The 26,890-nt window shown below is 41.2% G+C and overlaps 1 protein-coding gene across 3 annotated transcripts in view; it reads left to right on the top strand.

Annotated features, from left to right (window-relative positions):
- Positions 1-26,890, top strand: part of LOC130567420 (thyroid hormone receptor beta) — a 118,361-nt gene that overhangs the window by 61,263 nt on the left and 30,208 nt on the right. For 2 of the 3 annotated variants that reach the window (XM_057355501.1, XM_057355503.1), the window contains exon 2: positions 25,980-26,046. The gene's annotated coding sequence lies outside the window, so the exon portion shown is untranslated. Of the gene's footprint in view, positions 1-7,724; positions 7,864-25,979; positions 26,047-26,890 lie in introns of all 3 variants that reach the window. The other variant, XM_057355502.1, reaches the window with a different exon arrangement.

The following is a 26,890-nucleotide window of genomic DNA, read 5'->3' as shown; positions in this document are numbered from 1 at the left end:
ACTAGAGATGCACCGATTGCAATTTTCTTTGCCGATTCCGATTTTTGCCGATTCCGATTTTCTATCCACAAACTATAATTGACAGTATACTGTATATAAAACCATATTAACTTTTCTTCAGTACACATTTTTTTTTTCATTGAATAAATGATTGAACATTACAATTTCCCCAAATTTCCCTAAATTTCACTTTTTCACTTTTTTTTATTTTTTTTTAAATGCAGTTCTCCAAGCTGCATTAAATTACAGAATCTTCTCTTTCCCAAACAACTCTTAAATTGAATAACTCTGTGACTGAAAAGAAGTACAAATAATAAAATATAACTAAACATGTCACTTAATTTACCTTTTTCATTTTTGTACTCATCTCACAAAAGTCTAAGATAACAATAAAATACTAAAATACTCTGTTTATGAAACTAACATTGCTTTATTTCATTTTTTCTGAAACGTAAAATAAATTGTCTTTATCTTGTGTCTGTAGTATTAAAAGAAGTGGGTTGATTTTTGCTGCAACTTCAATAAAAAAGTTAAAAATCTTATGAGTGAATTCTACTCTAAAGATGTATATGTAAGAATCCGGCAATTTGAGTGAGTCTTGTCATCAGATGGGAAGGCTCTGAAGAACAAAAGGTGAATGAATGCAGCACGCCGTCTCCCTTTATACCTGGATATCCGGGGCGGAGTCCGGCATGCAAATTTCATTCGCCAGTTTCATTTGCCTTTTCAAAATTACTGAGAAGATGATAGGTTCTCAAGTCAAACCCCATCTGTCAGTTCGACACAACGTCGAGAGACCGACAGAAAGGGAACTGAGAATTTCTATTAAAACTATAAATGCAAATTGTAAATTTTTAACTACTGTGACTTGTCAATGGAATGCCATTAGAATGTACTCATCAAATATGAAAATCTATTTACAATACATAAAGCTGACATTTTGGCTATTTGATGTTAAAAACTTACATTGAGACATTGTTTAGAACAGAACCTCACAATACAATACCTCATTAAGTGAAAGTTGACATTCTGATCATAATTCTGTTGGGCGGCATCCAGTTTTTTTTAGAAAAGGAGGCGCATGGATGCAGTTTTGAGGGATTGCCATGATGCTGGGATAAAACTGCCCCAACCCCTGTGGTAGAAACATCCACCTTGACCACAAATGGTTTAGTGGGATCTGGGTGTTTAAGAACTGGGGCAGTACAGAAGAAGGTTTTTAACCGATCAAAGGCATGGGAGGCTTCAGATGACCAGCTGAGTTCCTTGGGCTTGCTCTTGAGGAGAGAGGTCAGGGGTGCAGCCACTTTACTGAAGTCACATATGAAGCGACGATAAAAGTTGGCGAACCCAAGAAACCGCTGCAGCTCTTTCACCGTGGTGGGTTGTGGCCAAGAGTGGATTGCCTCGATTTTTGCTGAATCCATCTCTACACCCTGGGGACTAATCAGGTATCCAAGAAAGGGAATGGAGGTCTGATGGAAAGAACACTTTTCTGCTTCGAGATACAAGTGATTGTGTTGGAGGATCTGCAGGACATGTGCTCTTGCTCGTCTGACCGTTCCCCATGAGACGGTCCGCCGTCTTATTCCTCAATCACGTATCGGACATGGTACGTGATGATGAGATGTCTGTTGCAGCATTGGAGGGTGACTTACTGGCATCAGACTCCGACGATTCCTTGAAGCTCCCTCCCTCGGGGGGTCGAGATCAGGAAGAAGCGGACGTAGAAATGTCAGCAGTGCCCGCACTGCCTCTCCCAATGCTCGCGGCTGGATACATGGTACCTCGGGTTTGAGAGCAGCTCCATGCCGTACTCGCCCCAGTGCCGTGTTTCCCCGGAAGTGCATGAGGAACTTAGTACGACCTGGAACGCCCCCTTCGGCGCATGCACGTCAACTAGTTCCATCACCCTTTCTTCCCTCGATGGTGGGGCAGCTAGAGGACACGTCGAGTCCCCCTGGGGCTCGACCTAGACTCCCGTCCAAAGCACGTAGGCTTTTCGGCATCCAGGATGTCGAGAGCTTACTCTGCTGCGGGCCAAGCTGTCCCCTCTCTCCACGCTATGGCCATCCTGAGGCCAAGGCGTTCAGAGAGCTCCACGAGGGTAAGACAGACCCAGCGCTTATGCAGGAACTCCGCGCCGTCACCGACCTCGCGGGCCTTGGGTTGGGCGATGTCCACACATGTGGTCCAGGAGAGACACCTCTGGCCAAACCCTGCACAGATGGGTTGCGAGAAAGTCCGCTTTCTCGACGCACCCATCTCGCAAGGGGGGGGGGGCTGTTTGGTGAGACTGCCGAGCCACAGTTCTCGACAGTAAAAGGAGCAGACAGAGGATATCAAGCATATCCTCCCCCGCCGCGACTCGGCCGACCCCTGGCCGTCGAGATCCCGTGCACCCTCTGCTTCCCAGCAGCCCTGGTCCTCTTCGACACTCCGGTTCCGGTTCCCCCACTCGGCGGCCCCCCGGGAGATGTCGAAGAGGAGACCACCACCCCATCAGCAGCCGCGGCGGAAGCCGTAGCGGCCCTCATGGGAAGACCCGAGGGAGATCAAGAACACCTTTTGGGCCCGACCCCAGCCATTCTATTGCTGGTTGGTCGATCCGGGACGTTTACTCCCCCGTCCCAACTACCCACTTCTAAAGGTTTTTCTCTCTCTCTCTGGGTGTTTATCTGGCAGATGTCAGGATTGGTTCATGGCAATCGACCTAAAGGACGCTTACTTTCATGTCTCGATTCTCCCTCGTCATCGCCCGTTCCTACGGTTCGCTTTCGAGGGTCAGGCATATCAGTACAGAGTCCTCCCCTTCGGTCTGTCTCTGTCTCCACGAGTCTTTACGAAGATCGTGGAAGCCGCCCTCTCTCCCCTCAGGGAGAAGGGTGTGCGGGTACTCAACTATCTCGACGACTGGCTTATCTTGTCACACTCGCGAGATCTGTTGTGTGCACACAGGGACCTGGTGCTCCGGCACCTAGATCGATGGGGGCTACAGGTCAACCGAGAGAAGAGCAAGCTCTCCCCTGTGCAGAGCACCCTCTATCTTGGTATGGAACTCAACTCTGTCACCATGACAGCGCGACTGTCCACAGCATGCGCCCAGTCGGTGTTGAACTGCCTGGATCATTTCAAGCAGTCAGCGGTTCCCCTGAAACTATTTCAGAGGCTCCTGGGACACATGGCATCCTCGGCAGCGGTGATACCCCTCGGGTTGATGCACATGAGACCGCTCCAACACTGGCTTCAGAGTCGAGTTCCCTGGAGAGCGTGGCACACCGGCAGCAGGCGGATAATGATTATACCTCGCTGCCGACGCACCCTAACCCCTTGGTCTTCCATTACCTTCCTTCGGGCAGGGGTACCCCTAGGGCAGGTTACGAGGCATGCCGTGGTGACAACGGATGCCTCCCTGCAGGGTTGGGGTGCAGTGTGCAACGGGCACGCAGTGTCGGGGCTTTGGACGGGCCCCTGCCTGCGCTGCCATATCAATTGCCTAGAGTTGTGGACAGTGCTACTCGCACTGAAGAGGCTGCAACCTCTCGTGCAGGGCACGCACGTGCTGGTCCGGTTGGACAGCACTACGGCAGTAGCGTATATCAATCATCAGGGTGGCGTTCGCTAACTGCAGTTAACACGACTCGCCCGACGCCTCCTCCGGTGGAGTCAGCAGGTGACCCGCTCCCTGCGTGCCACGTATATCCCAGGCGACCTGAACCAGACAGCCGATGCGCTCTCTCGTCAGTCTACGCCTCGCGGAGAGTGGCGACTCCACCCCCGCGCAGTCCAGCTCATTTGGGTGCAGTTCGGGCAGGCCCAGGTAGACCTGTTCGCCTCCCTCGAAACCACCCATTGCCCACTTTGGTACTCTCTGACCGAGGGACCCCTCGGCATGGATGCCCTAGCGCACAGCTGGCCGTGGGACAAGCGGAAGTATGCCTTCCCCCCAGTGAGCCTCATTGCACACACCCTGTGCAAGGTCAAGGAAGAGGAGCAGCAAGTGTTACTCATTGCGCCACACTGGCCCAACCGGACTTGGTTCTCGGAGCTAATGCTCTTGACGACAGCTCCCCCCTGGCCGATTCCCCTGACGAAGGACCTGCTTTCCCAGGGGAAGGGCACGTTATTGCATCCCAGGCCAGACCTCTGGAACCTCCATGTCTGGCCTCTGGACGGGACGAGGAGATCCTGAGTGGTCTGCCCCCAGTGGTGGTAGCTACCATTTCTCAGGCTAGGGCACCTGCCACTAGGCGACTGTACGCCTACAAGTGGCGCCTCTTCTCGACCTGGTGTGCTTCTCGAGGAGAAGACCCACGGAGTTGTGCGATCGGGTCCGTGCTGTCCTTCCTACAAGAGAGACTCGAGACTAACCTCTCCCCCTCCACACTGAAAGTGTATGTAGCCGCCATTTCCGCTCATCACAACTCAGTTGCTGGGAAGTCTCTAGGGCAGCACGACCTGGTGCAATCTGCCTGGAGGTGCAATCCTCCTCGTCCGCGCTCCATACCCTCTTGGGACCTGGATGTAGCCCTGACAGGTCTCACCAGGACCCCCTTCGAGACCCTAAGGGATGCCTCTCTTCCTCATCTCACGATGAAGACTGTTCTCCTTATGGCGCTCGCCTCCATCAAGAGGGTAGGGGACCTACAGGCATTCTCCGTGTCCCCTGACTGCCTAGAATTCGGACCCAGGGATTCTCACGTTATCCTGAGACCTCGGCCCGGCTACGTGCCCAAGGTTCCCACCGCTCCCTTTCGGTACCAGGTGGTGAACTTACAGGCGCTCCCCACTGGGGAGGAACCCTACTGGAGGAACCCCCCAGTAGGGCGGTTCTGTCTGATGTCTCCTCATGCTGGTTCCCACCTTGGTAACCCATGACCTCCCCAGGTGGACCTCCACCTCGCGGTTTACTCTTCAGCCGCACTTTCTTCCCATGAGTTCTCCCCCATCAGTGAGACCATGTTGATATCTCCACTAAACTCCTCCCTGCGGTAGGAAGTGGTCTCTGTAGCGCATCCCCCACTTGAGGAAGTAGCGCTTACCCAGTGGCCTTACGGTTCCGGGCGGCTTCTCGCTGTTAGAGAAACCGGAGTCTGGCATACAAATTTCATTCACCAATTTTCATTGGCCTTTTCTAAGTAGTCGGAAGCGATTGGTTCTCAGGGACGAACCCCATCTGTCGGTTCGACACAACGTCTCGTTCCCTCCATCAGGGAACCGAGGTTACAAACGTAACCGAGACGTTTTCCACTCATCCCCTTCTCGAATCCTGATCAGGTTGTAGGCACTGCGAAGGTCAAACTTGGTGTATATGGTGGCACCACGCAGGAGTTCTAGGGTGGCTGGGACCAGAGGGAGTGGATACTTGAACTTCACAGTGCTGTCGTTGAGAACTCTGTAATCAATACAGGGACGGAGACCACCATCTTTCTTGGCTACAAAGAAACTTGAGGCTGCAGGTGAGGTGGATCGTCGATTGTGGCCTTGGCGAAGGGCCTCCTGAATGTAATATTCCATTGCGTTTTGTTCTGGGAGAGAGAGGGGATAGATGTGACCACGAGGAAGGGAAGCTCCTGGAAGAATGTCGATGGCACAATCCCACGAGCGATGATGGGGCAGCTGGGATGCCTTTAGGGAGTTGAACACATCAAGGAAGTGATGATATTCTATGGGGATCTCTATGTTCTTGTCACTGTGGGGACTTTCAATGGAGGTGGCTTGGCATGACATAGAGAGGCAGTCTTCGTGACAGGCAGAACTCAAAGACTGAAATTCCCCAGTTTTCCAAGATATAATCGGATTATGGTGCTTCAGCCATGGCAGCCCTAGAATAACGTCAGCAGTGGTGGATTCAAGAATGAGGAAAGGGATGGATTCAGCGTGTTGGGTTCCCACATGTAGAATGAGTGGTGCTGTCTGATGTGTGATAGTCCCACCGCTCAGGGGTTTGCCATCTACAGAGCGAATGGGCATGGGTGTTGGACAGCGTTCTACAAGGATCTTGAGGGCGGTGCAGAGGGCACGGGAGACGAAGTTTCCTGCAGAACCAGAATCAATAAGGGCAGAGGTGGTAAGTGTCTTTGATGGACCGGAAAGGGTAACTGGATAGGTAAGTGGTTCTTTTAAAACTGTAGGACATTGAACTGAGCTCACCGCGAGATGTGGAGGGCGGACTGGACAGCAAGACAAATCATGGCTGGCACCCCAAAAGTAGTGACATAGGTGCTGAGCTACCCATTTTCGTCGTTCAGCAGGAGTCAGACGAAAGGAGCCTAGCAGCATGAGTTCTTCCAGGGACTGTGATGTGGGATTGGGTTCATGTGTGGGAATAGAGGTTGACTGGCTCACCGAAGAAGGAAAAACGTCTGACGACCACCTCGACAGGAACGTTGTCGTTCATCCACCTGGACGGCTAATCGAATTACCTCCTCCAGGCCCAAGTAATCATCTCTCCCTACCATTTGGAGCTGAATCTCTGACCTCAATCCCAGATGGTAGGTCGTAATCAAAGCAGCCTCGTTCCACTCACTTGTTGCTGCCAAGATCCTGAATCTCAGGGAGTAATCTGCCACCGACTGACTCCCCTGGCGAAGCCGGGACAGCTGTTCACATGCTTGTTCTCTCCCCATGGTTGAGCCAAATACCTCCCGGAAGTGAGTCATAAAGGCTCCAGATGAATTGATTAATATTACGCCTTTCCTCAAAACTCACTTTAAACCACCATCGAGTATTAACTTCCGATCGCGATCTAATGTGGATTTTAGTCTTATAATGATGTTATAATATGTTACATTTAGCATTTTATATAGAGCTAATCGCTACACATTCTTACCATACAACGTTATACTGAAAACATCCATAATAGATATAAAAATCACAACAATCGCATGAAAATCACACACAAACCATATACTATGGTGGTCATGTGTTTCACCTTCTTGTTTCACTTGTTTTATTCAGGTTGCTCTAAAAATACATGTGCTAAAATTAGCTCTCATTTTATAGCTGCATGCTAACGTTAGCTTACATATAATTTATAGCCTCAAGCATGTTAACGTTAGCTTCAATTACACTGGAACCAACTGTTTTATCGCCACATGCAATGTTTCAATTACACGTGAAGCAACTATCCACCTACCAGCGTAGCCACATGGTAACAGTTATTAAATCCACGAAAAACAAAGTTATCTTCAAACTACACATAAAGCCTCGTTTTTGTACAATTCAAAAATCGGAAAGGCTGTGGTAACATAGCTACCAAAACCAACTTAGTTTGCAAACTTTATCCTTACTTGGAAGTTCAGTCCGCGTACAAATTTACGATTTTTTTGTTAATATTACATATTTAATTACATAACATTTACATCCACTCAGAATTATTTTTATCAGTGTGTCTCGTGTGTCATGACGTATTTTTGGGGGTTTGTTTCAGAAATTGCTACAGTACAACACAAGGATTTTTGCATTTACAGAAGAGTCAAGTGTAGACGCTGTAAACACAACAGAACAGCTTTGTTGTTTTGTACGGAAAGGTTTTTAAACTGTCTTCTTATTGGTTGATCCTTAATTGTGTGTCGATGAGGTAAAGCTTTTGTGTGTTTGTTGTGTTTCTATTGTGAGCTCATCAGCTTGTCTGTATGATAAAGTGCGTCCAGTATCACTGTGTTAGCACATAAAGCACAATAAGTCTCGTCTTTTGTCATTGTCTTTGTCTTTTCTTTCAGATTATGCTTTCATTGTCTGGCAGTGGCAGTATGTCTGGTTATGACAAAGGCAATGAGAGTGATTTTCCCTGATTCCTGTTTTTGGACAGACTTCAGATATTTTCATGTTAAGCTTGAGAAGGATGAGCAGCACAATGTGGTAAGGTTGCACGGTGCACTTACGGTGTGCTACGGTAGCATCGCGATGCAAAAGCTTCAAAATACCCGCGATGCCTCTCTATTTTTGAAACGGTAGTATCGTAGTACCGTAGTAAATGTTGCATATGCGCATTAATATTTATTTGAACACTTACATCTGCCTTGTTGCGGTGTTTATCTCCAAAATGAATGTGTGTTTTGAATGTCTTGGACAAGTTAATGATTCAAATTGGCGATTTGAACGAGTTGGTTAAACAATTCACCAACTCAGTGGAAAATTGACGCCACCTACTGGCCGTTTTAGTTCTGCATTTAAAGTAAGCCTAATATTTCCCTTTTATAAAGACAATTTGTCCAACATTTGAATTAGTTCCTACGTGAAAAATGATCTAGTGTACTTAAGTATTTACTACAGTAAACTACTAAAACTCATAGATACTAGTGTTTTTGAGTCTTATCATAGTAAATATTTGAGTATACTACAGTATTTATAGTATTTACAAATTACTAAATGTAAATGTATTTGCTACAATTTATCCAATTACTACAGTTAATACAACAACATATTCTAGTGCAAAGTATAATACAGTTTACTATAGTACTGTAGTTCTATAGTAAAAATGTTTCATCTAAATCTGTGTTTTTTGTATATATTTGAATTATATGGCACAGCATCGTGATACTACTTGGTATCGAGATACTTCAGCTGATATAATATCGTCAGACATGTTTATGGTACCGTGACAACCCTACAATGTGGTAGTGGATTGGTTTGAGTTCACGTATGGATTTATGAGCACCACTTCATGCTAAAAAGTTCAAAATCCAGAGATGCACAAATGCAAATAACATTTTCATTTTTGTGCAACGTATATTTGTGGATGTCATTGTACATGTCTGTGAATTGATTTTTGTTTATCTGGAAATATGAATCGATTGTGAAGCTCATACTGTCTCAGGGTGTATACTAGTATGGAACTGTGGCCTGTTCAACTGAAAAGTGTGGATCTTTTCTTCTAATCTTTTGTTTTGTGTTGTGTTCGTATAGAAGGAAAAGAGAAAATAGTTTCATGGCTGGAGCGAATGTGCTGTATGAGCCAAGAATACTGGACGCCATTAAAGAACAGACAGACAAAAAGAAGGACAAACTCTCTCTGCTCATCGTTTAGGTTATTTCAGTAATGTCATGGACAGAGTTTGCCTCAGAGCAAAAGTCAGGCTGTCTTCACAAGTTTTGCCAGCAAACGTTTTGTGTATCTATCTTTTGAAAAAGGCCAGAAAAAGAAACACTTTACAAAATATGTTTAAAGCATAATAAATAAAACATTAAATGTGTTTACAAGATGTCTCACCAGCCTCATCCAAAGTCCATTTGTGGTTTGAGTACAGTTATAATCTGATATTTTACCATGCTTCTTGGGAGCTTCTTTTAGAGCTCATTGTTTTCACTTTATTCCGTTGGGAAAACAGAGAGAATCTCGAAAAACACTAAAGAAACTTTATAAAACGGTCAGTTCTGGTCCTTGATTCTGATTCACAAAATTTCAAATGCTATTAGATTATTAATGATAATCTTAAAACTATAATTTACCTTATTAGTAAGTTTATTTATTTTATTTAGCCTTGTTGTGCAAGCTCTCTGGAGCTTGTGCAGAGGCAGCAGCTTTTGCCAGAGGGGAACTGGAATCCCCTGGTTGGGCCTGGGTTCTCCTGAGGTTTTTTTTCTCGATTAGAGTTTTGGGTTCCTCGCCACCGTTTGCATACTGTTTTTGGACTATCTGCCTGACCGGGGGGGCTGCTTTAGAATTTTAAAGTTTTACTTAATTAATATTGCATATAGGAATTTATAGTCTGCTATATTTGACCTGTGCTTCTCTCTCCTTTATCCTAAATGTGTGCTCTCACTGAGCGTGTGTGTGCGTGTCTGTGTGTGTGCGCGTACTTGTCTGTGTACGTGCGTGCGTGCGCGTCCGTGTGTGTGTGTCTGTGTGTTAGTATGTGTGCATATTATGTGTGTGGAGTGTTTTGTATGTGGGAATGTCTGTCTTCTGTGTTTTCACCTTTTTCTTGTTTTTGCAGGTACAACTTTAATTGTTTTGCTTATAGTCAATATGTCTAATGTACAGCTGCTTTGTAACAATGAAAATTGTAAAAAGCGCTATATAAATAAAGTTGAGTTGAGTTGATTGGTTGAGCCGAGTTCTAAGCCGTTATAAAATCCCCTGATTTATGCTGACCGCATCACATAGCCTAAATATCATTTTATTTCATTCATTTATTACTTTATTTGATGAAACCTTGCTACACGTATGGAATAACTCTTTTATAAAAGCAATAAGCCGCGTGAAGCAGTGGGTTACAGTGCATTTTATAACAGCTAATGGGGTGTTAATGCCACAATACCCTTAGCTGTTATAAAATGCACTGTAACCCACTTCTTCACGTGGTTTATTGCTTTAGTAGTATATTACTTAAAAATGTCCTGCAGTATGGTATGGTTCAAAAACTCTATAACATCTAGGAATTTTACTACAGTTTATTTCAGTATTCAGTATTTTCAAGTGGGCTGGCACTTTATAACGGTAATAAATGCATATTACATTTAAATTTACTTATTAAAGATGCAAGTGTACATGCTTTGATGGATGAATGTTTCATTTTTAGGTAAGAGGTGATGATAAATGGTTATGTCACCTGTCAAATGACTATTTAACAATTAAATCCGGTCTCATATTACGGACAGTGCAATTTTAAGGTTGTTGTGCCCCCCCTCCTCAAAAAAAGTGTTTATTTGTTTAAATAATGTTTATTTTTAAATTTATTTTTCTTTTTAAAGAGATACTTCACCCAAAAATAAAAATTGTGTCATCATTTACTCACCTTCGAGTTGCTCCAAATCTGTATGAATGTCTTTGTTCTGATGAACACAGAGGAAGATATTTGGAAGAATGCTTATAACCAGACAGATTTTGCCTCCCATTGACTCCCATAGTAGGAAAAAAACAATGGTAGTCAAAAGTGCCCCAGAACTGTTTGCTGTCCTACATTCTTCAAAATATCTTCTTTTGTCTTCAACACAAGTCAATGGGGGGCAAGACACAACGTTAATTATAGTGCTGCTTTACCAGGAGCTGGACACAAAACAGAAGATATAAGGAATAAAGAATGAGAGAAAAAGGAAACAGATTAGAGAAAACTAAAGAGTGAATGCGAGCAGGCCAACACATTACATAAGAACACACACACACACACACACACACACACACACACACAGAGAGAGAGTCTCATCGAGAAATAAACCTGATGAGAATCAGACCGTTCAATGACCTGACAGCACAATACAGAATATAATACAGAATGTAACGTTATTTCTTCATCATCATTTTTATTCTTTTCACTTGTAACATTTTTTCAACAGCACCGTTTTTATAAACCATTTGTCCATTTTCCATCTTGTAACTGTAGGAGAGAATTGAACAGGAGTCACTGTGCCTTTAAGACATCATTTACAATGGAAATGTCCTGTTTGCATTTGAAATTAGCTGTAGAGATTGTGTGCATGCAGGTTGTGCCATCTTAAAACAAAGCTGATCTGGGATCTGCTTTAAAAGCTACTTCAGCCACTCATGTTGGGATTTTTCAGGATGAATAGAGAGCAGCAGATGCTAAATACAGTCAGAAGTAGTGATGTGACGTTTTATTTTTCCTAGAGATGCACTGATACCGATTATTCACAGTGATATCTGCCGATACAGATTCTGAAGATTAAATGAATAGAACTCTCTGAATATTATTAATAACGTTTTCTATTTACACAGCATCATTTCATTGTCCTCTTTTGATTGACAGGATATATCAACTGGTTTTAAATTATCTGCCCGTAGCCGATAGTGTGAGAAACTGCTTTTATCCACTGATATCCATTATTGGACGATAGATTTTTCTGATTGCCAGTTGGCCGGCCGGTGAATATGTGTTGATGAACAACAGCTTCAGACAGCATCTTTGATCTGAACTTTCTGTATGCACAGAATGTCCCACAATGCAGTGTGATGAGTCTTTGATTTCTAAAGATGAAGGAAAATGAGATTTCTCCTCTTTCTTGAGTAGATGAATCAAGTGTCCTTGAAGCTGTGTTGGGTTTCACATGACATGAAGTCATTGTGTGTGTTCAAGACACGAGCGTCTGACGCCAGCCAAACCTTGTTTGGCATTCAGGTTATGTAAAATTTGAGATTTATATTCATGTGCTTTTTGTCCACACACAGATATCATCTCAGACTATTAGACGGTTGTTGGATTATCACTTGACTATAAATGAGATCCATGTGTTTTCTCTCAGTCGTGGTATTTGTTTGGCTGTATTAAGGCGTGTTGTGGATTCATCCTTGTTTGTTCTTTATCGTTCCCTGTCGCTCAGTTTTCAGATTCTGTTTGTGTGTCTGACCAGAAATAGTTTCGATTTATGAACTAGATTAGTGTGAAGATTCTCTGTGGATTGAAGTGAAATGTTTTTGCATTACTGAAGGTTTCTGTGGTGATAAACCTGTGGAAATGTGCACTGGATGCCTGTTTGTGTTTTGGTGAATCGCAACACTATGAATAATCATCTGTTAGGATTTAATAGGACTGTTATATTCATAGATCTGCTTAAAGTCCCAGTGAAATAAAAAATTACAATGCATATTTTTTTCACGAAATATTGCAGCGTTTATTTTAAATAGTTTATCAATGTGGGTCGTTTTCTTTTTAAAATTGGTGTCCCCTCATAATCTTCAGTTAAAATCTGAAGCTAAATCTAAAACCCTGTAGTGACTATCCATCTCAAATGACGTATGTTAGACGGCTTGGGCGGAGCATCCATTAACTCCTCCCCTTCAACAGTCAGTCTGCAGTATGGAAGTATAAAGGATCGCAACTTCCAGTTCACAGACACTTTAATGTGCGGTAAATATCATGTAATATGTACACAAGACATAGGAACTGTAAAAGTAATTGTCTTTGGGATTGTAAACAGATGTGATATGATATGAATGCCCTGCTCATATAGATACATTGAGTACATCCTCACTACATTTCATTCTAATAGTTTAAATCCAAACATCTAAGTTTGATGACACACTCAAAGAAATGATATGTTCAACTTAATTAACCTTTTTATGTCAACAGGTTCCACATAACTGGATTACATTGAATTTAAGTAACATTATCTATTTCAGTAAACTTAAGATACTTACATCAAGTTAATGCAATGTAGTTTAGTTGAGTCAGATTAACCGTCTTGTTTTTGTTTTATATCATTAACTTGAGGAAATTCAATCATGCTAACATGTATATTTTACATAAAGACGATATTTATATATATATAATTTTTTTTTACGATTAAGGTATTTAATGAAAACATTTAATTTTATACATTTTTAACATTAATTAGACATAACTTCATTTGTCTTCAATAAGAAGATATTGATTTAAGAGAACTCAACAAAAATTCAAATTTAGAAATGTAACCGCCCACTACCTAACCAAAGGCAACGCTTTTCTGGACAATGGTAACCACAAAACTCAAACAAACATATAACAAACTCTTCAAAACCTTAAAGATAAATGAACATTGAAGACTAACAAGTGTTTCTTTTTACTGAAAAATGCATAAAATAACACTTATTTAAGAAAATAACTCTCAAAATGCAGTTATACGCAAAGCATGCTGGGAAATATACTGTAAGTCCTCTGCCCAATTGTAACTATTTTATGTTAACACAACACAACTCCTTTATATTGTCACAACATGAATGGATTCAGTTATATGACTAAACATAAAAAATCATGTTGTGACCAAATTTTCCAAGAGTTGTGTTGATTTAACTTACAGTAAGTTCAGTAAATTGGACAAGCAGCAAAAATCTTTTTTTTGAGTGCCTGTTTTATAAAGAGTCTGGACGTATGTGATGCTGACAGATGTTTGAGAGACATGTTGTTCTTGTTTTTAGCCGCAGGACATGCATTGCTCCTGCTGCGTGTGCTAGCTTGTGTCCGGGTGCAGTGATCATCCCTGTGTTAATGATATCCTATGTCTAATATGACATAAGCTGGTTTATCTTGATTTGGTTTAGAGCTTTAATCTTCCTGAGCTCAGAGATGTGTCAACTTCTACACGCCCCTGTGTCTTAAACACACGCTTGATGCACCCAAGAAGCTTACTGATTTTAACTGACATTTTAAAATCTAATGTTTCATGGTTATAAAATGTTAGTTGACTGTCTTGCCCTATAAGTTAAGAATGATATTGACTGAGAAGGAATAGTGCTTGCTAATCAGCTACAGTATGAAACGATGCAAACAGCTCATGCAAATAGCGCTCTTTGTTTGCATGAGCTGTTTGTATCGTTTCATAGCTGATATACTAAAGAAATGATGAAAATCAGGTAATGCCAGAAACACCCATTCAGAAGAAATGGGGCATTCCACTTTTTAAATCTTTGGTGAGATTTAAAAAGACATGAGGGGTAGAAACAGAAGTGTGGAGCCATCACGGGTGGATATGTTGTTCATAGCGTGTACAGTAGATCTGCATGAGAAACTGATGGGTTTCTGTCTGTCGGTTTGAAGGGCATGGGCTGATAACATGCCTCTTAGCAGAAGACAAAAGTTCAAGATCATTACTGAGATGATTTCAGGGACCTTGCGTGTCTTATCTTTCACCTGTTTGTGTTGTGGAAGCCGTCAAGAGTGAAAATTCAGATGGTACTCATTGAATGCAAGTGACTTACACATGAGCTTGCACTGTTTGTCTTTGTTTCTCATCTCTATTATAAGGGCATGAATTTCATTTATTTACGCAGACGTTTCTGAAGGTGTTATGCAACTCTGTAAGTCATCTCTTTTTTTCTTTTGCTGTGTGGATTTCGTCACTCATTTATGTGTGGGGTTGGGTATCGTTTGAATTAGGGCTGCAGCTATCGATTATTTTAGTAATCGAGTATTCTACAGATTGTTCCATCGATTAATCGGGTATTCGGACAATAAGTACTTTTTCTTTATTAAAGAGCAATACTAAATATACAAGAGAAAATAAGACAGGTCTCTTAAAATGAACAACTAATTTGTTTCCTTTTTAGATAAGAACAATTAGTTTTTATTGCTGAAATAGCATACATTAATATCTGTGAAAACTAAACCCATTTAGTACATTCCATTGCCATATTACATTCAAAATTCAATATAATACAAATGTATAAATAAGAAACATAAATAAAAATAGAAAGAATAATTTCACAGGTAAACAACTAACTTCAGCTCATGCATGATGCATTTAGTTTATCTAAATTAGTTTAAGTTTATTTTTTTACTATTAAATAGTAATATATTTGTCCACATAAAAATACTGAGTTAACCGGACTTTTATTTTGGCAGGTCATCGGAAGACGTTTATTTTTGAGTGTGTTAGCTTCACTCAGTAAAATGTTCTGAAATAAACTCTCAGAGCAACTCTGGAGATGAAATTCATGTGTTCATGTCCTCATAAAGCGCAGGCGCAGACAGATTCATGAGCATCACGCGTGTAGCACGTTAAACTGTGCAGTTCATTCACGCAGACACGCAGAACAGACAGATGACATGTGTAAACTAGAAAGTAAAGTTCGAGTACAAACTTTATGTTGGCTTGACAAAGCCTGTCCTGAAGAGTTTTAAATAGTTTGAATGGTTTTATTGTTAAACTTTTTCGAACATGATAAAAAAAATAATGTGACCCCAGTGTGTAAAAACCGAGCTTAGTCTGTTTTTAGCATGATTAGCATGTTCGCTAGCATGAATAGCATGTTTGGTAGCATGATTAGCATGTTACTAGCATGTCTGCTAGCATGAATAGCATGTTTGCTAACGAGATTAGCATGTTTGCTAGCATGATGCTAAAGTGATTCGCATTTTGCAAACATGATGTTTACACTGTAAGCATGTTAACTAGCATGATGCTAACACGATTAGCATGTTTGTTAGCATAATTAACATGTTGCTAGTATGATACTCCAAGCCATGAGTGAAACGAACCAACCCCCATGTCTGTACAATGTTCTGGTACATAGATATAGGTATTGCTAAACGGTTGCTAGGCTAACCTGTTTGGTTGCTATGGGCATGGCTTGGTATATGCCAATTGATGATGTTCTAAGCTATGAGTGTAACGAACCAACTCCCATGTCTCCAAGATGTTCTGTTGCGGAGATATAGGTATTGCAAAACGGTTGCTAGGCTAACCTGTTTGGTTGCTATGGGTGTGGCTTAGCATCTGCCATTTGATGATACTCTAAGCTATGAGTGAAACGAACCAACCCCTGTGTCTCTACGAAGTTCTGATGCAGGGATATAGGTATTGCAAAATGGTTGCTAAACTAAGCTGTTTGGTTGCTATGGGCGTGGCTTATCAGAAGCCAATTGATGCAGCTTCAAGTACCGAGTGAAACAAACCAACCCCCATGTCTCTACGATGTTCTGATGCAGAGTTATAGGTCTTGTTAAATGGTTGCTAAGTTAACATGTTTTGTTGCTATGGGCGTGGCTTCGTAGCTTAATGAAGTTTCAGGGATACTGATTGGTTGCCTGAGTCAAGTAAGCCCACCCCCTTGTCTTTACGACACTGTGTTGCAAAGATATCCATCTGGACATTTTATAATGGGAGTCTATGGGATTGGTTGCTATGGGCGTGGCTTCGTAGCTTAAGGAAGTTCCTGGGATACTGATTGGTTGCCTGAGTAAAATGAGCCCACCCCCTTGTCTCTAAGTGGTTGTACTGCGAAGTTATTCAACATGGGACAGTTATGACGCCTTATATGGGCATGTTTCCTGTCCCATTATAAGTCAATGGGGAATTTTGGGGGCTCTTACGCCCCAGGGGTACAACTTACACCCCATTGTGAGGTAAGTTCTTACAGAGCCTGCCAGCTTCTTCAAACGTGGTAACTTTGAGTTATGAGCCGTCAAAGTTTGTCGCAATGTTAAGTCTATGGGAAATTAGGTGGTTTTGAGAGTCCAGTTTTCGAAAACCAGAACCCGGATCAGTTAGAAAAGATATAGCAACTCAAGTCAGACCAGACTGAAGGTTTGTGGAAAGTTTGGTGGATGTAGTTTGAAAGCTCTAGGAGGAGTAGCAGTCAGAATTTTGGCGATCAGAAGAAGAAGAATAAGCTTAGATCCAAGATCAGTATGTTGGCTCTGTCAAGTCAACACAATAACAGGATTCGGCATCCACTAACGTTAGTCCGCATCTAGTTTGATGGACTCAATGCAGCCGGAAAACAAGTTTCACTCGCAAAATAGACTAAAACCAAGTAAAATAGCAGTTCACCATTTCAATAAGCTCTTAGTTATTTATCAGCATGAGAAACACGTGTGAGCGTGTGAACAGACTCAAATGCGCGTGTCTCGCGGTGAATGCGTGAGACTTGAGAGAGCGTCAGTAATAAGGGTCCGTGGGGAAACGCAGCGCTCCGTGTGTACTGTAGTTACATGGATTAAACAAAGCTTCGAGGCAACAAAAATGAGAAGGGTCTCGCTGCAGACCAGATGCACTCTCAGACACGCATGCGCACTCAGACACATGCACTCTCAGCTGCACATGCGCACTTTGTAGTGGGTCGAAGACGGAAATTAGTCAAAATACTGTTTACAAACAGCACGGCATAAAAGAACGTCCTGTTAAAACCGCCTGAAAATACATGAAAATGAAAAAGTATTTCACGATGTGGACTGTAAAATACTATTTTCAACAGGTGGAGATTTTTGCTATTTAAGAGTAAAGACTGGCGATTCAGGTCACGGCGCAGATTTATACAAAATTCTAGCTGAAAGACATTATTGAACATCTACACTAATAATGTCTGATTACTTCGCATATGTGCCTACATAAAAGGTTATAATGGCAATATACTGTACATTACTAATTAACGTTATTACATTATTAAATAAAACTTTTCCATGTATAATATGAAATCATTACGTTAAAAAAATTGACATCTATGTTTTTCAATTTTGTGCTTGACAAAAGATTCTGAGATGCATGTTGTCCACCACATTCTCTATTCTCAAAATAGAATCAGAAAGAGCTTTATTGTGAAGTATATCTGCACATACAATAAATTTGTTACGGTGAAAGAAGCATCCATTGCACAAAAACAGCAGCACACAGAGTCCATAACACAATACAATACACAGGTTATCTATATATAAAAAAGAATAGAATAGAATAAAAATAAGATGGAGTGTAAAACTATGCATGTATATATTGTATCTACAAAATATGTGCTATATACAGCATAACAAAATAATAAAATAATTTACGCAAAAATGATATAAATATAGACTATTATCAGGTGGATATAATTAGTATTACGTTTGCTTACTATTGCACAATGTTATTAATTGCACAGTGGGTAGAACATATAACTTCATGACGTAGATTGAGGGAAGAACATTTTTTGTGTGTCTGGTTGTTTTGGTGCTTATTGCTCTGTAGCGCCGACCAGACAGCTAAAAGTTCAAAGAGATGATGGCTTGGATGTGAGGGGTCCATAGTCATTTTCACAGTCTTACTCTAGATCAGGGGTGGGGAACCTTGATCCTGGAGAGCCACTGTTTGGCTCCAACCAGCTCAAACAAACGCCTGTCGTGAAGTTTCTAGTAACCCTGAAGACTTCAATGAGCCGGTTCAGGTGTGTTTGATTAGGTTGGAGATAAACACTGCACGACAGTGGCCCTCCAGGATCAAGGTTCCCCACCCCTGATCTAGATGTATACAGTTCTTGGAGGGTGGACGAGGGCAGCACCAAAATGTCCTGCATAAATGTAAAAACAAATATCAGTGGCTCTACAAGATTGTCCTCTATGAACTCTGCACTGAAGAACCGTTCCAAGGCCTCAGCAGCTTCTTCATCCTCCATGCACATTATAAGAGATAGCTGAAGTGAGTCAAGAAGATCCCCAGAGTTCTCCAAGCACCACTGACAGGCAGTCTTAAGATCCGTCATGACACGCACCTAAGAAACAACAATGCAAAAGAGGATAAGTAAAAATAAGCTGAACAATAATGGCTGCAACCCCTCTAACAAAACCTACTTTTCGTGGAGACTGAACCACCTGCTTCTCCGGGGGAAACTCAAGAGTGAAAAGACTGGTTTCATCTACCTAACAAAGTTTGAGCCTGTTTCCTTGAGTACTACTTTTTTAAGGTAACTGGTACTTTTTTTTTCCTGAGGAGCTGCTACAAAGTTATGTGTTCAAGTTAGTAGTTACCTGTACGTGGAAACTTAAGGCTCTTCCTGTTGTTGGAAAAAATACATCACAAATTTACCTAGTTTGTCATGACAACATGCCATTTTTAACCTTATGGTTTGGTAGTGTGAGCATAAATGACTTTAGTTATATGTGCGACAGAGATTGATAGTGAATGAGTTTGATAGTGTGTGTGAGATAGTATAGTAGTGAATAAGCGTTTGATAGCGTGCGTGAAAAACTTTGATAGTGTGTGAGAGACATTATAGTAGTATATGAGAGAGTTTGATAGTGTGTGTGACAGTAAGGCCCAATCCAAATTCTATTTTCTACCCCTTCGCCTACCCTTCGCCTACCCCTCGCCTCGCCCCTTCCCCTTGCTCCTTGAAACAAAGTGGCAAGGGGAAGGGCTACAAATTTTCCGCTAAGAAATGGAACACCACTACTACACTGTTATACATCATCATATACGTCGTTGCTAGCTCGTTATGTCAGAGGACATGCGCCGATGCACCGGGGATATGGTGCACAGCAGTGCAGTGTTGGCTTGCTCACCGGGAGACTGCATTTATTTATTTATTTATTCATTTATTTATTTATTAGATATTATTTATTATAATGATCTTGCTTGGTCTATAAACACCAAGCACTGTGCTGTGTTTTACCTTTCTGTGTTTTTCTTATTTGCTCCTGTAAAGCTGCTTTGGAACAATGCACATTGTGAAAAGCGCTATATAAATAAAATTGAATTGAATTGAATTATATGACATAAAAATATATTTTCTAATATCGTGCAATGGGTGATGTCCGCTAGCAAACTTTAGCGATTTTTTTGCAAACGTTAAAAGAACATCACTGTAAATACAAACACAAGATTGAATGTAACATACATAAAATGAAAAATTGTCATAAAAAGCCTTATTAATGGCAAAAACGACTTACATTTATGGGTCTGCTTGCTCGAGTGAGCAGCCATGTTCAAATTTCTCTTAGCCCTTCGTTTGAAGTGAGGTCCCGAAAAATCTTCGTTTGAAGGGCTATCTGGCCCAAACAAGCCCAGAGTAGTGAGGGAGGTGAGAGAGAGAGAGAGAGAGAGACTGTAAATCAGGCCATTCAGGAACTATAGAGGACAGATAAATCATCACCAATATAACGCTGTAGTGTTATATTGTAGAATTGGCATTGGGCATTGGGCCTAAGTCTGAAATATGTCTTGAACGGCAACAGACACATTGTAGTCATTTTAAAATACACTAATCTTTACCTTGAAAAAATGATTGCATTTTTTATATGCACTTTCCAGTCAGCCAGAACTTCCTGAACAGCATATATAAGCATAAATTGAAAAAACAGAAATGAAAATCATTCTGATGTGTATTATATTCTTTACATTTTTGTCGTATTCCATGTATATCTCGTTTTAAAGAACCACTGTTAACAATATAAAAATGACTTGTTCTTTTAAAGATTCCCACTTCATAGTCTAGTCTTATTAAAACTTCCCTGTCACTTTTTAAAACAACAGCCCAAAACACAGAGCCAGTGAAACACTCAATATTTTAACCGTCTAAAAGAAAATGAATTTAGATAGTTCTTCACTAATTTAGTTACTGTATGAAGGAAAAGTACCCAATTAGCACAGACGCGATTTATTTAGATAGATATCCAGATCGTTTTCGATAACATTGTCTCATAAACTAAAACAAAACTTTTACATCTACCTAATATTCTATGAATTAAATAAATATACTTACAATTTTTTTTGCGGTTGCTGAATCCTCCCTCTAACAACATCGAGGGGCCTGTGTCTGCGAGATATATCGGATAACGTTAAATATCAGGATCGTTTTCAATAACATTTACCTGATAATTAAAAACAACACTTTAACTTCAACTTAATCTTGTACGAAATGAATAAAAATACTTACAAGTGGCTTATCCGTGTACCTAAAACAAGCATCTGTCTGACAGTGCATGTGTCTGAGTGCGCATGTGCGGCTGAGAGACGAGAGTGCATGAGTCTGAGAGTGCATCTCGTCTGCAGCCAGACGCTATTGACAAAAATTGCCTCGATGATTTTTTGTATTGGAATTACTCGAGTTACTCGAGGAATCGTTTCAGCCCTAGTTTGAATTTTAGCGATTACAATTCTGATTCTGCTGATCAATTTCTTATCGATTCCCAGTTTCGATTCCACAGTTGAATTAAAACATTCAGATATCAACCTGAATGGTCATTTAGCCTGCTTATTTGACTGCTTTACAATATATATGTGTATATGAGCACTGTTTTGTGTAGATATACACATAGCAACCATGTTTTGTGTGTTTTATTAGGATTTGAATTACTGTAGTTGAACTACAACATGGTTAAACTGTAGTTACTATAATTACGTTGAATTAATTATGTTATGTTGAATGTTAGAGTAAATTCTGTCCTATATTTATGAGTAAAGAGTATCTGAATTTATATGCTATATGAGCTTTTGTTTGCCACTTTCAGTCCCCATGGGATTATGCGGAGATTTTTTGTGATTTCTGCGGCCAAAAATGCTTAATTTTGCAGCTGCTTTATTCAAATTTTGCGATAAAAATTGCAGAGAGGTTTTTACCGAAAAAGTAAAAAACACTACTTGAATTGTCAGATAGGGTTCTTCTTTAAAACTAACATTATTTATGCATATCCTATGATTAAAAGGAATGCAGCAGATTCATACTGAAGGTCTGGAAACCTTGGCCGCTTTAAGTTTAAGGCCCGTCCAAGAGGCCATTTTGACTGACAGGTCAAGCAACCAATTACGTTTCGTTTCATGCCGCTTCATGTTTATGGCTGTGGAAATGTCTCTACGATAACGTTTATGAGTTTATGCCATGAACCTCACATACTTTTAAGAAACCAGCGTTTAGTTGATTGTGATGAATGTTCATTGACACCGAAAAAAAACATGACAGCTTTCTTCATAGATCAGAAGGATTGATGTTGTTTCCAGGTGTGTTGTTTAAGAACGTGACACACACATCGGTGAGGCTGACTTAACTCAGAGCCACTAGCCTGCAACCTTTAGCCAAAAAAACGTTACGGCTAAAAGTTAATGCTGACGCCTTCAACGGAACAAAGGAAAGGTTTTTGTAAAAAGATGGCAATGGATGTTGTTAGCAAATTGTAAGAGTTACAGACCCTTCTATCTCCCTTCTATAGTATCTCTGCTTGATTTTTGGAGCAGGTTTTGACGGAATGCGCGATGTGATGACGTCGCATGGCGCATCTTCAGCCAAATTATGCGGAAAACCTGCGACACTCTCTCAAATTTTGAATATGCGTTAAATTCTGCGATCGCAAAATCCTGCAGGAACTGACATGTGTTTCCAGTACATTCAGACTGTCCACCGTAGACACACTTACAGACGTACAGAGCGGAGACCTCAGCACCATCTTCGGTCACTCTGCACTAGCCCTCCACAGTCTGCTTGTCTGGCAGTAGGGCTCTGGAACCGCCAGTCATCTGTCAAAAAGGCAGACTTCATCCCGGCCTTCGCCAGTCAGTCTAATCTCAATGTTCTGGCACTGACTGAAACATGGATCTGTAAAGAGAACTTTTCATCTTTTCTTATTCTGCTTAATCTCTCTGCTGCATTTGACACTGTGAACCACCAGATCCTGCGGTCCACTCTCTCCAAACATCTCTGGAACTGCACTCAACTGGTTCGAGTCTTATCTCACAGGCAGATCCTTTAAGGTATCCTGGAGAGACGAGACATCCAGATCTCACCCGCTGACACCGACGTTCATCAGGGGTCAGTTCAGGGGTCCCCACCATCTCTGCCCGTGTCTCTGTCTGCCTTCTGGACATCTCTTCTTAGATGAAAGAGCATAACCTACAACCTCTCCAAGACAGAACTCCTGGTTATACCGGCCCACCTATCAATTGAACACCACCTTACCATTCAGCACAGGATCCTCAACTATAACACCCACCAAGTCTGCGAGGAACCTGGGGGTGATTGTTTGATGACCAGCTGAAATTCACCTCTCACATTGCAGCAACCACTCGAACATGCAGGTATGTGCTCTACAACATCAGGAAAATCAGGCCGTTCCTGTCGGAGCATTCCTCTCAGCTGCTAGTCCAAGCTCCGGTCATATCAAGACTGGACTAGTGCAATTGTCTACTGGCCGGCCTTCCAACCAATGCAGTCAAGCCCTTGCAAATGATCCAGAATGCAGCTGCAGGCCTAGTTTTCAATCAGCATAAAAGAACCCATGTAAACCCTCCTGATTTCACTTCACAGGCTGCCAGTTGAAAAAACTCTTGTTGTTGATTGTCTCCTTTGCTGACTCCAACTTTAATCCTCTAGTAGCATGGCCTTGTAAACTAACGTTACTGTTTGTTGACAAAATGTTTATATGCTCTTCTACTTGTAAGTCGCTTTGGATAAAAGTGTCTTCCAATGTACAATGTAATGTAAATGTATAACACACTAAAAGAGATTGGGCAAAGTCTTCCTAATACATTACACAACTAATTACTTAACAAAATTAAGTCAATGTAACTTTTTGACAGCAGGCAACGATCATCTACTTAATTATAATTTATAATAAATAATCCAAAAGAATAATTCAACTTTAACTATTATTTATTCAGGAAGAGATCAGCACACACACTCATGTGTTGTGTGGATTATTGTTTGTGTCTGTTGAGAGATATGTCAAGCACTACAGCAGACAAGGTCAATGAAAACACAGACAGCAGTGCATGACCCCCACTGCTCTCTCTCTCTCTCACCACAGCAACTAAATCTTTTCCTTTGAGTTAGTAGTCGTGTACAGTACTGTTTATTAGTTTCAGTACAGAAGTTATTTAACACTACAGCGTTATATTGGTGATGATTTATCTGTCCTCTATAGTTCCTGAATGGCCTGATTTACAGGCTCTCTCTCTCTCTCTCTCTCTCTCTCACCTCCCTCACTACTCTGGGCTTGTTTGTGTTATAGGAGCATTATGATATTCTTTAAAGAACCTGCTAGTGTCAAGTACACAAATATGATCATCTCTACTACCTATAGTATGTTATATCTCAGTTCAGTACTGTTCATTGAAGAATTTTCTGGATGACATATCCAGCAAGTGACGTAAAAACATTACAAATATCACTTGAAACTTTAGAGACAAACCAAAAGATCAGATTAGTTATAATAAGTGATTGTAAAGTTTGACGTGTGTGCAGAAACAGCTTTACATTCTGAAACACATGAGTTTAAAAACAACATAACTTCTATACATTCTAAGCCATTATAGCTGATGCATGCACAAATGACATACAAATCTGTCTCCTTATCTTACCCAAATTCCAAACTCCAAAACTTCCAAACTCTGATCCTGTGGTTCAGTCATCCGTCCATTTGCTTCAAGATGTGACTGCTGTTGAATATACTGTATGCCTCTGCTCGACATCACCGACGTTTTTAACTTCATCTGTCAGTGCTTTTAATGTCATGACTGATCAGTGTATGGACTGTATTCACCTTCAGATCCGGACTCAACTGAAGGCTGTTGGCTCATTTAAGAACATCTTTGATATGTCTCACAAACATCTCACTGTTTCAAGAGGAAATCCATCAACACAACAGAGATGCCGTGTCACATCACAGACATTTCGATGAGTTTACGAGCGCAAGTTCAGATGCTCCACATCCAATCCTGTGACCCTTCCACTGCACCATTACATGTGAACAAGACACAGCTAATGTTAATGATGAACACATGCAGGACTGGAAGGAATAACGGAGAAGCTTTGATTGAATCAAACATATCTGAGGCCGGCCGACGATGTTACTCTGAGAGTCTTCTGAGAATAAGCTTGAAAAGAGTCCTGCACAAACTTCAACCTAACTCATATGTTATAGTCACAATAATGTCACACTTACATCAAATGACAGTCATCTGAACACCATTTCACACACACGTCTCAGTTTCAATATGACTTCACTTCTGGATCAAACACTACTATTTCAAGAAGACAGAACCCAATGTTGCCTAAGTGCATTATATTTGTTTAGCTTATTGGACACAAACCAAAAAAGATAAAGAGATTCACAAATCTGACATCAGTGTTGTATATCGCTTGAGTTAAAAACAAAAGGCGTATCGGGCTTAGCAATGACAGAATCATTATGTGTCAGTTTTGCACATTTCTTGTTCCTCCATGAGTTTGTGTTGAATATGTCTGAGACATCTGCTATCTCAGGGCTGTGAATAACAAAAGCATGCAGGGCCTGTACGGGTCGTCTGTATATTCTGCGATTTGCTTTATTAGATAACCGAATCAGATTTGAACTGAAGTGTGCTGGAGACACTGGTGAACGCTGTCCTCTGATAAAGGATTGGAGAGTTTAAAGTGCCTGCCGATGAGACAACAATTCTCTTCATTCTTCCATATGTAACTCCGTCACCAAGGCAACTATTAAAGTGTGGAGCTGAGACGCGCGTGGAAATAAAAGAGTCAATCATGTCTCTTTATACACAAAGGTCTGCTTCTGCAGCACAAGGGCGCTGTTGTACAATCCACTTTCATTTTTATAGATCTTTAGTATTTTAGTTGTCTTGATCACTCCGGTTTTTAAACAAAATCATGGATCTGTGTACATGAATAACATTCAGTCTGGAGGAGACTTCAGCCTGCTGGATGATAAACGACAGCAGAGGGACTTGCATTAACACACTGACATTTTATAAAGAATGGTTTTAAAACATGTCGTAAGTGTCAGTTTGCAGAAATGTGTGTTTGTCTAGAAATAACACACTGACTGACCGGACACTTTACTCACTCTGGACTCTCACTGTTGTTCTAGATTTTCATGTCGGGAGGGATTTCTACACCTCAGCCCTGTCAGGACTCAACACTTCCACGCTCTTCTGGTAAGAGTCCTTGTGCTTTAAATTCACCTGTTAAATCAGCTCTGATCTCTCAGTGGTCATATGTATCGCATCACAACTGGGGTGTGGGGACCCTAGGGGGCCTCCAGAAGGTGGCTAGGGCCCCCCCGAACATTTCAGAGAAAAAAGCAAGAATTGTTTCAGTTCTACGTGTTTATCTGTTGTTTTGTACAACATGCATGGTTTCCAGAATCGTTCATAGTTGTGTCGGTCTAGTGAGTTTTTTTAATACATTTCAATTCCAATCGTTTCTCTTCAGGGTTATACATTCACCAGCTATTCAAGTTCAGAAGCAATATGTTGTTTTAATAATATCACATTTGGTACTTATGTAATGTATAGATGGGCATCCCTCACTAAAGGTTCATCATATTTGGGGGGCCTTGGCATCATAAAGTTTGACAACTTTATCCAGTTTGAATGACTGGATCATCAGAACACCTCATATTTCATTTTACCATACACGTACCAGTTCGCCCAGTGTTACTCAACATCCCATAATATATATATACAGTATACGTACAGTATGTGTATGTGTATGACCTGACACCTCAAACATCTTTCTGATAACACAACTCATGTCTTGACTCTGTAGGCTTGATGAACGATAAATGAATATTTTCTCCATTAGAATGGATTGTCGAATGCTTTTAGCTGTAAGATCTTTATTTCTTACACACTCTCATTTGTTCTGGTGAAGGACACTCACAGCCACTCTTTCTGTTCTGTGTTTTTTGGGGGCGGTGGCTTTAGCAGACATGTCATGTGATAAGTGCAGAAAGTCAAGCAGTTGATTCTTTGATCAGATCAGATTCTTGTCATCTGC

This window comes from Triplophysa rosa, linkage group LG16 (assembly GCF_024868665.1).
Source record: "Triplophysa rosa linkage group LG16, Trosa_1v2, whole genome shotgun sequence".
Classification (NCBI taxonomy): domain Eukaryota; kingdom Metazoa; phylum Chordata; class Actinopteri; order Cypriniformes; family Nemacheilidae; genus Triplophysa; species Triplophysa rosa.
Note: the sequence above shows the minus strand (reverse complement) of the source record. Positions and strands in the feature narration are given on the sequence as shown.